Here is a 10,733-nt window from a genome sequence, read left to right as displayed (position 1 = left end):
AGGAGTTTATTTTAGCTCATGGTTGGAGATTACAGTTTATCACGACACAGACCTCACAGCAGGAGGGTGAGGGAGCTGGTTATATCATGTACCTTGTAGGGCTGGTGAGGTAGCTCAGCAGGTGAATGGCTTTTCATGCATGCCTGAAGACCTGAGTTCAAGGCCCACAACCAAGTTAGAAGGAAAGAATTGACTTCCAAAAGTTGTCTTCCACACTCCCACCCATCCTGGACCTGGATTCACACATACACACAGAGAGATGGGGGGAGGGGAGGTAGGGAGAGAGAGAGCACACAAAGTAAAAGTAACAAATAGAATTAAAAATTAAAACTAAAATAAACTTGTAAGCAGGCAACATAGTTCATGCCAATAAGCCCAGCACTCAAGATGCTGCAGCAGGAGGATTACTGAGACTTTGAGGCGAGGCTGAGCTACACAGTGAGTAGGGTGTATGACCCTGTCTCAAAGCAAACCTAAGCACACAAAGCCCATAACAGTGGCAGTAAACATAATTCGAGAGAATAAGAAGAAAGGAGCTGGGTTAAGCTCACATCCACAGCTGGAGATTTGAAGAGGCTGGGTGGGCACCATCCCTGGCAGGGCCCCACCCCAGGTGCATGCTGAAGCCAAGCAACATAACTCCCTGAGCTCCAGGATATTGAATTTGGGCTCTGGGAAACCCAGACATCATGTAATCGCAGTTTGAAATTACAGCTTCTAATAAAAGCCCACGAACTTGCCAATTTTTTTAAAAAAAAAAAAATGACTTGTAAAACTGTGTTTGGTAGAAGGTAGGAGATGGAAAAGCAGTGGAATGCAAGAGAAGTGTCTGCACAAGGTCAAGTGTCCCCAGGGAGAGCACAGACAACGGCTGAACTGTTCTCTGAGGAAATGACCCTCTGAAGGAAAGGGAAGGAGAGCAGCCAGGAAGAGAGCCTTATTCAGAGGATCCTAGCAAGGACCACCCACCCGTTTCTTCTGTCAAGCTTGCTCTGTGATGAGGCCAAGGAGCTTTTCCTCCTTGCTTCGGGGAATTGAGGTAGATGGACCTGTGTATTTTGAGTTAATTGTATTAGGAGGTACTGTGCAACCTTGTGGCTGTGGGGCTCAGTATGGTCACACAAGGCCACACATGCTTGGCTTAATCCTCTCCTAGCAACACTGCTAAATCCCTAATAATTTATGAACAGGCAACTCTGCCTTTATATTTTGTGTAGGGTTTCAACAATTATGCAGTTACACATTTCTGTAAGTCTGCTTGCCTTCCCTCCCTACAGAGCTTGTTGGCCCACGGTTAATCCTTTCAACACTCCTGGCCATGGCTGACTGAGCTGTTTCCGCGGAGCTTGTGAAGGTCTGGGTCCTTTGGCCTCTTTTAGACTTCAGGTCAGAGTCTGCGTCTTATGAATACTCCCCTATGTCTTTTGCCCTTTTCCTAAAAATCCAGAATCCTGGGTTCTTTCTATTTCCAGTATTCTAAGAACTAGTTAATTTTAGAATTAATACCAAAAAGCTAATTTAATCCTTATGAAAAGATTGCCTGGAACAAAGCTTAGCCTAATCTCACACTGCTTGAGGACACGTTCACCTCATGAAGCATTATATGTGGCCAACAAATATGTATGTGATCTCTGGTATTTTGACTTCATTTTGTACAAACTTCTCTGGACCCTTCATGCATGATCGTCTATAAATCAGGATCTGCTGCATATTTCAAAACTCATTCACTTTTTTCTTTAAAATGGTATGAGGGAGGTCAGGAAGAGGGAGAGAAGAAGAAGGAACAGAGAGAGTGCATGTGCCTGCCACGCTGCTTATGTCAGAACCTCAGGTGGCGTTCTTGCCCTCTACCTTGTTTTGAATAGAGTATCTCTTGTTATTCATGAGTGCATAGGCCGAGCAGGCTGGCTGGAGATTTTCTTGCCTCCGTCTCCCATCTTCGAACAGGTGTGTTGAGATACACCAACTGCATCCAGCTTAATGTGGGTTCTGAGGTCCACACTCGGGTTTTCAGGCTTGCCCAGGAAATTCTCTCCCCACTAAGCCATCATCTCCCCGAAAGAGGTTCTTTTGAAAAGACAATATACAATTTAACTGTAACAAGTCGTTTCTCCAGGACCAGGCATGTGAACCACAGCAAGAGTGGGCAACTTGGCAGACGTGTTGCCTCACACAAGAGCAAGGTCAGAACAGCCCTTCCTCTCTTAAAACTACCTACCAAGACAGAGCAGATGAGAAACCAGGTATGGTTCTACGCAAAGACAGGATTGACTGTTTCAAGTAGGAGGGGCGAGGGGAGTGAAATAAGATAAAGAAGGAAAGGAGAAAGGGTCCTCGTGAACTTGGGAAATTCTTCTCAAGAATAATCAAAGGTACACCGTTGCTGAAAATCACTCTAGTCAGTGAATGAGGAGGCGGGAGTTGGACAAGAGGGGAGGTTGTGTCACGCCTGCTCACCTGGTAGAAACATTGGCAAGTGGATCCAATCAAAATACAGAGTCTATCCAAAGACAAAAGTCCTTTGGATAGACACTGTATTGCTCCTATGCACCATTAGAGGAGTTCCATGGAAAGATTTTTTTTGTTTTTCAGTAGATAATTATTTTGATGTATACATATGTTTTGTCTGCAAATATATCTGCACACCACATGTATGAAGTGCAGTCAAAGACCATAAAAGGGTGTCAGATCCCCTGGAATTGGAGTTACAGGTGGCTGTTAGCTGCCATGTGGATGCTGGGAATAGAGCTGGAAGAGCAGCCTTTATTCTTAACTGCTAAGCCATCTCTCCAGCTTCTAAAGGAGCACTTGCACTCTTCAAATCTACATCCATGTTCTGAAATACCTCAGCATGGCTAAACTCCACACAGGTTGGCTGGTTGTTCCCATTCTAAATCCTGACTTCTCTTTTCTTGGAACCTTTTTAAAGGGGACAATAAATTGTGTTTTTTCTTTTCCTCTGCTCCTTTAAGATACATGTTTCGCCGGGCAGTGGTGGCGCATGCCTTTAATCCCAGTACTTGGAAGGCAGAGGCAGGTGGATTTCTGAGTTTAAGGGCAGCCTGGTCTACAGAGTGAGTTCCAGGACAGCCGGGGATATACAGAGAACCCCTGTCTCGAAAAAACAAAAACAAAACAACAACAACAAAAAATACATGTTTCTAGGGACTGCTGGGACAGATCAACAGGTAAAGGTGCATGCTGCCAAGCCTGACGACTTGAGTTCAATCCCTGGAACCCACATGGTGGAAGGAGAGAATGGATTCCTGTAAGCTGTTCTCTGACACCCACAACTGTGCTGTAGCACATGTGTTCCTTACCCGAAAACTGTAAAACACACACAAACACACACACACACACATACACACACACACATTTTTCTTGTACTACGGAAAAAATACAGGACACTTGGCTATACCCACACCAGAGGACTATTTAAGTCATTTTTAAAGCCTCTTGTTTGTTTTTATAACCCAAGAATGTCTTCTCAAGGACATAGGCATGCTAGCTTCAAACACAGTCATCCAAGGAGAGACCATCCTTCTTACATCTGAACTACATACCCTATCCTGAGGTATGGGAGGGGAGCCCAACTTTCCTGGCATCGAAATGGTGAGACTACCATCTGTTGAGAAGACATGAGAAGGTGGCTTCCTTTGGCTGAAGCCACTTAACAAACAGATGGCTCAATCTCACCCTCACCCCACTGCTTAAAATTCCTATCCCCAGCTTCAGCACAGTTGAATTCAGACTGAGTTCTGGCCTCTCACCAACTGCAACAGCCTTGGATAAAATCCTCACACCTCCTTAACTTTGCCTGGTACAAGTCTTGTGCTGGCATCAATAATGTAAATACACTAAAGCCAAAACGTGTTGTGTTCCTCACGCCCTGATGGCTTTATGAAGAGTCACAGCAGCTAAGATCTGCAGCATCTACCATGCCTTCTTCCATCTCAGAGGCTTGAACAAGAGGGCTTGGGTTCCAACTCGTTCGTTCCCAGGTCAGGGGGGATTTCAGTACATGTCCCTGTGGAGTTTTTCCATAGGTCTGGTGGGGCACATGAAATTCCAGGTGAAGGGCCCGTTTCTCTGCAGTGTGCCATGTTGACAGACTTGGAGAACAAAGGGACGATGAGTCATTTCCTCTGTGCGAAGGTGACAGCAGCCATTCTTTGGGGCCCTTGCACAGCAGATCCTGCACCCAGCATGCCCCGCACCTCTTGACTCCTTCCTTACTCCTTCCAACTTTCTTCCTTCCCCTGCTGTCTTAAAAGAAAAGACAGACCCATGGCTGAGCCTCTGATGCTTGCACAAAAGAAAACCAAATGGAGTCACACAATAACTTCAGCTAGGATCACTTTCAAGTTCCTCAAAGAGTTCAGTGGAGGGGAGGCGTATCCATGGGCAGCTCCAGGCCAGGTGTGAGGAGACAAAGGCCAAAGTGGAAACACCCAGTTCGTGGTATCCTTGTCTGGGTCTCCCTTTCTCCATCTCTGGAAAGCCAATCGCTGTATCTACGGCTTGCTGCTCTCCAGGGCCGTTAGAAGGCTCAAATGAAATAACGTCTGTAAAGTGCTTAGTAAACTGTAAAATGCTTTACAAATGTAAGGGATTATTACAAACCACAATACAGCGGTGCTTTATGATTTTATAAAACTACTGGCTGGAGCTGCACGAAGGGGAATCCCTCTGGTGATTTTGATTTTGGAAACAGGAGGGCTTGGGCCGGCCAGCCTGCTTGGCAGGCGTCAGACTCCTGGCAGCAGCTGTTTATCCCATTTCACTCAAGCACATATGGCCGCTGCGGGCCTCCTGCAGAGCTGACAATATGCACCACTGAGTCTCAGCTCGGCCGGCCACTCCACCCTGGCGCTGTCTGGTTTGCCAAGTCTAACACCTAGGAAACAGAGACCTTATCGCCTTGTACTTTACCACCAAAGCGTTCGAGTTTGGTTTTTGTTGTTCTTTTAGATGAGCATTTCCTTTCCTTAGCGACTGGAACAACTCAGATTCTCGCCATAAAAAGCCTTCCTTTGAGCTGAAAACCCCAGATGTTGCTCTTTTTTTTTCTTTCTTTTTTTTTTTTTTTAAAGCTTTGCTGTGATTACAACGGCAATGGTATAAATGTCTGCCCCGGGCCAGCTGAGAAGGATTAAGACACTGATACATTCTTTTTGCTTTTAGACCTCACACAGCAAGGTCGCATTAACCCACACTGGCAGCAAGCAGAGTTGGCACCTGTGGATTCTCCTTGGTGCTGCAGCCAAGCCCTCGATGGAGGCTCGCAGACACCCAAGTGCAGTGGCCTTGCTGTTGATAACCAATCGCTTCTCCCTGAGGTGTTCTGAAATTGTTTTTGCGTCTAAGCACTACTCCTGGGCTTGTAAATGTCACGAGGAATTATGAACATTTGCGGAAAGTAACCGTTTGACTAATTTCCTGTTCCACAAAGCAAACACACCACCCTAGGTATTTAGGATCTGCTGTTGACAAGCCAGGTTGTGGCAGGCTTCAAGGTTATAGGATCATAAATGGGATTAGATAAGGCAGACAGGGTGGCTCAGACTCTAGCAATTTTAAAGTATGAAAATTCCACAGAAAAATGGGCAAACAATCTTGAAGGGAAACTAAACTATAATAGCTGTACAAGAGGAGGATAAAACCACTGCTGTGGTGTGGCTGGGGACTCGGTAGCTCCCAGGGGGCATTTCTAGAATACACGATAGAATGGATAAATATTTTAAAATACAAGACAGAAAGGAGTCATAATTTTAAGCGTAGAAGGAGTTTTCTATTTGATTCAAGCATGGCCCAACACATTTTTCAAAAGCAAAAGATGAAGGAAATTACAAAGAAGGGCAGAATTGATGGCAGGAATCTCGAATTCCAGAGAGCAGAATGCATTGCGCCACATGGATGGCTTTGCATTTAAAATTATCTATTTCTTTTTAATTGACCAGATTAATTATTCCCACCTTGCCACTTGGCAGGTAGGGTCACTGCTCCTATTCACCACATTAATGAACCTATTCACGTTGCTTCTTTGTAATTAAGACGGTGAGTTACAGGTCACATTCTCAGACTGGTTTAGTGGACAGCCAGCTTAGTCTTCATTAAGGAAAATATCTGACATCAGGCATTTCCTGCTGTAAGAGCACTGACGTTTCTGCGGTTTGCTTCCACTTGTCTGAGGGTGGTGGTGACTTCATGCCTTTTGTCTGGTCCAGAAGAAACACAGACCTGTGAAGGTGATAGCATCAGTCAAGGGCTGGACACCTAGAGGGTAGCTGATGGGTTCATGTTTGAGACTCTTTATTGCCATGAGCTATTTGAAAAGAAGTATCTCTGGAAATGCAGCCACATTAATAAAGGGAAATACATTGCCCTCTTCTGTTATCTTTGTTTCTAAGCCGGTTTAGGAAATCTAAAAACATTAAAAAGGTACTCAGTACTTTAACTAACAGCAGCTAAACACAGCAGAGGAGGTTTCATCTGTGGTGTCTACAGCCCCCAGGAGAGCAAGCTTTAATAAAAAAATAAAAAATAAAATAAAGTAAAAACAATCCAAAATCGTCATCCAAAACATTTGGTTTCATTCAGGACTTCTGGATCTCAACTTGGTTCCCAGTGTTAAAACATTTCCTCTCCCCAGCCCCTGATTGGGATTTGTTCCATAAATGTAGGTCTGAGCATGAGAGACACTGATAGATGTCTTCGCAGTAACTAGTTTTACTTGGCATGGTGGCACACGCCTATAAACCTGGCCTGTTAAGGTGAACCAAGGCTACAAAGACCCTGTCTCAAACAAAACAAGACAGCAGTAACTAACAATAACCATCTCTGGCCACAGAGATCTAAAATACGGACAACGCAGTGCACCGTGGTTACACAGGAAGTGTGTAGGAAGTCCTGTTGGCAGTGTCCAAACACAGTGAGATGAAGGTCGAAGATGCAGCACCTGGTGCTCGCACAGATCCTACTACATTTCTTGGAAGAAACAAAATCTTCTCTCACAGGTAGTAACTAACCTCTATTAGTCAACTCTGACAGAACTTCTCCAGTATGTAACGTGGCTTAGTTCCTCATATTTACAATGATACATACATTGTCGACCTTCTGTCTCACTGTCGTAAAATTTTACGGCGTTCTTTGTCCACTGAGATCTCAGGTGGTTAACGGCTACGTTTCCTTCCAAGCCAAAATGTGAGAGCAGTAATGACATCCGTGTGCTTCCATAAAGATGTGTCGGTGTGTGACTGTGCTTTAAACAGGTGCTGAAACGTGCGTGTTCCGAGTCAGCTGGACTGGCGTTCTCATCTTGGACTCAACAGTTGTCAGACTGCATCATGACAAAGACCACTGAAAGCTTATTACAGTGGCTTAGTGTAGCCCTGTCATTTGTATAAAAAGAGAGAGGCTAAATGCTTTGTACCCATTGTTGGGAGTAATTGGAAACAGTTGAAGTCTTTATCTGAATAGAGCACTTCAAATTCATGTCACAAGCATGTGTGTGAATATTGGGAGAAGGAAAGCATATCCATTTCTACATATTCCGATGCGGCTGGAAGCTTTGCTGCTGTTGTTTTGTCTTGGTGTTTGTTTGTTTGCTTGCTTGCTTGGCTTTGGTTTGGGGGCTTGTTTTTGTTGTTGTTATTTTGGCCACAGATGGTTTTGTGCCCTGTAAAGCTGAATGATAAGTCTCTAGAAAGTACAATAACTTAAAGGAAATCGTGCTCAGAGAAATGAGGCCAGGAAGCTGACTAAACTAACCTATTCCAGGTCTGCTGGACCATTGTCACAGCAGGGAGAGCCATTGCGAATGACAGCAAGTCCCTCTTAGTCTGCAGCTTCAGAAATAGGCTGCCAAGAAGCAAAAACATCAGCCCAGGGGCTGGCATCCCTCTTCATCCAGACTGTCCTATGCTGGCATAGAGGACAGATAGCCAAGGCCCCAGGGGCAAACATGCACATTGTCATGGCCATCCAGATGACTCTCGGTTCTAGGAGCCATGTGCCCAATCTCTCCCTTCAGGTCACCTATTCAGCTTCCTCCCCTTTCTTGGGTTAGCTTTTCTCTTTGAAGGCAGGAGTCTGGATCAAAAACCTTCAAGTCTAGAAGGGAAGGCACAATAGGAGCCATGACTTAAGAGTTTATTCCATTGTCTAAAACAGGGGAGAAACTACTAGAATTAGTGATCGTAGAAAGCCAGTTAATGAGTGATCAAAATACCAGTTTTTAGTTTGCCTGCGTCTGGTATTATAAGCTTCTTCGTGTCTAGGAATTCTGCTATTTTCTTTACTGTTCTGTTCAATATTTTAGTCTCTGGTTAAAGTGGCCTACTCTCTAATTCCAATCTTAGTTATTCCTTACTGGCCTTCCACTCGTGTCACTAAAACCTTCCCCCACCAGCCCTGTTAGCGCCTCTGTGTAATGAATGGCTCAGTTTTTGTAACTCCTACCCCAAAACTCAGTAGTTAAACAAGAGAAGCCAAATCTCTCTGCTGTGAAAGGGGAGACCCCTGAGGAGCCATCTCCTCTGGTCAGTGGGCAGAAATCCTACTGCTATATCTGAGAGTTACAGATCAGGGAGTAGTGTAGACATGGTTTCTTGAAAGCTTCACCCAACAGGGCCAAAAAAGGTAGGAGGGGTTGATGTGTATGGGGGTCACTTCAAGGAGCAACTTCAAGGTAAGTATGGGTGGGGCAGGGACTCAGGCACAGTAAACAGCAAAGCCAAGAGCAGGGAAGGGTTTCTATCAGACAAATAGCATTCCCCTGCCATTGGTATCTTTACGGTTTTTTGGTTTTTATTCGATACTTAAATATGTTTATACATTTCCCATTTATAAAACACTGCTTTTTAAACTGACGTTTTGAAATGCTTAATAGCATGCTTTAAAAAAAATAATAACTTCAAGGAATCTACTTACAAAAAGTAAATAGCCCAATCCTGGTATTACCTTGTTTTAAATTAAATGTGATCATTTATTTAAAATAAAGATAAGTGTGTCTGCCCATCCCCGGCTTCATTTGGATGTGGTGAGGATGTGTGTGAGCAGAGTTGATACAGGACTGAAACATGACAACCCCCAAGGAGTCAGCAAGCAGGTATATAGCACAGGAAAGCTCATTGCCCCAAGTCATCTTCTGTCAGGGTTAAAGCAGTGGGACTGTCCTTGTCACGCCACTGAAGCTGACCTGGGTGTGAATTTGGCTGTTACTTCTCAAATACTGATTTACTGATTTCTGCCTAAAGTCAAAGAGGAAGGTTTGTCTAGGGCAGAGGACAGGGGACTTTTGCATAAGAGACTCTGTTTTGATTTTAGCCTAATCTGTTGAAGCCTCGTACAGCACATTAGTTCAAATCTTCATTTCACAGAGAGACAGTCTGATGCAAAATTTTCAACAAAGCTAAAGTAGTAACACAGAAAAGGAAATACATCCCATTAAGTCTTCTGCTGTCTCAGGACACATATGACCCAGAAGAGATGAAAGGGCACGATCCCACACCCATTGGGTAGCCAATAAGGATGTCCAGCAGGAAGGAACATGCTAGGACTTGTAGTTGTCCAGATGTGTTCCTTTAATGGTTGTTTATCACAATAAACAAAGCTAACCGCTAGTATCTGCTTGTACCATCACATATTATCAAGACATCTGGCCCTCAGGGTCTAGCTAAGGCCCCCACGACCATCACAGTGCTCTCGGTAAACACATTAACAGTAGATGCCTTAGGGCTAGAGAGACGATTCAGTAGTTCAGAGTGCTTGCTGCGCCTGCAGGGGACCCAAACTTAACTCCCAGCACCCACAATAGGCAGCTTGCCATTACCGGTAACACCAGGGGATCCAGGGCCCTCTTCTGAACTCCATGGGCACTGCACTCGTGTGCACATACCTATGCACAGACACACATCCACATGATTTTTTAAACAATAAAAGAAAATTAAGCTATGGCCCTTCAGGATAACAACAGCAACAAAAAGGGATACATTGAATGTCACCGTGCAAACCAGTGACAATTTTACCCAGACAAAAGGGTATGTAACAAAAACTCAAAGAGAACAGAAAGGCACATAATAGTAATAAAATGTCTCCTTACTGTGTGGCTCTGTCTCATTCCTCCCTGAAGAGAACCACAGCTCATGGTTTCTTAACTGTCCTTCGGAAGTATGCCTGCACTGACACATGTAGTGCATGTCATTTTTCACAAAACATTGGTACATTCCACAGATGTACTTTTCAAATCCATATTATAAATACGTCATTAGTAAACACTTTTGAAGGAAATTAATTGACTATAAATGACTGAGCAAGTGAGATCTTAAAATGATCACTCCGTTATGAATCACCCAAACATTCTTCTAGACCAGCCCCACAGTCTGGCTTTTGAATGATCTTTCCTCACCCTTCAAGTAAGATCGAAGGTGACTGTGACTTCCACCCTCTTCTTCATGCTGGGTCTTTGAACAGAGAGCACTGAGAGAGAGGAGGAACAGGGTCAAATATTCTGTGACCATCTGTGATAGACTGATCTACAGCCTCCAAACTCTCACAGGTTCCTTTTGAATAAACCTGAGCTACGGGATCATTATTGTCTGAAGGTGTCTATAAACTGTTCTGTTTTGTTTTGTTTTGTTTTTCAAGGAAAGTTCAGGCCAAAGATGCCTTAATTAAGTGGAACGTGGGATTCATACATCATTAATTCGATTCCTCACATGTCAGCAATGAGT

This window comes from Mastomys coucha, unplaced genomic scaffold, assembly GCF_008632895.1.
Source record: "Mastomys coucha isolate ucsf_1 unplaced genomic scaffold, UCSF_Mcou_1 pScaffold15, whole genome shotgun sequence".
Lineage (NCBI taxonomy): Eukaryota > Metazoa > Chordata > Mammalia > Rodentia > Muridae > Mastomys > Mastomys coucha.
The sequence above is the reverse complement of the archived record's forward strand: the minus strand, read 5'-3'. Positions refer to the sequence as shown.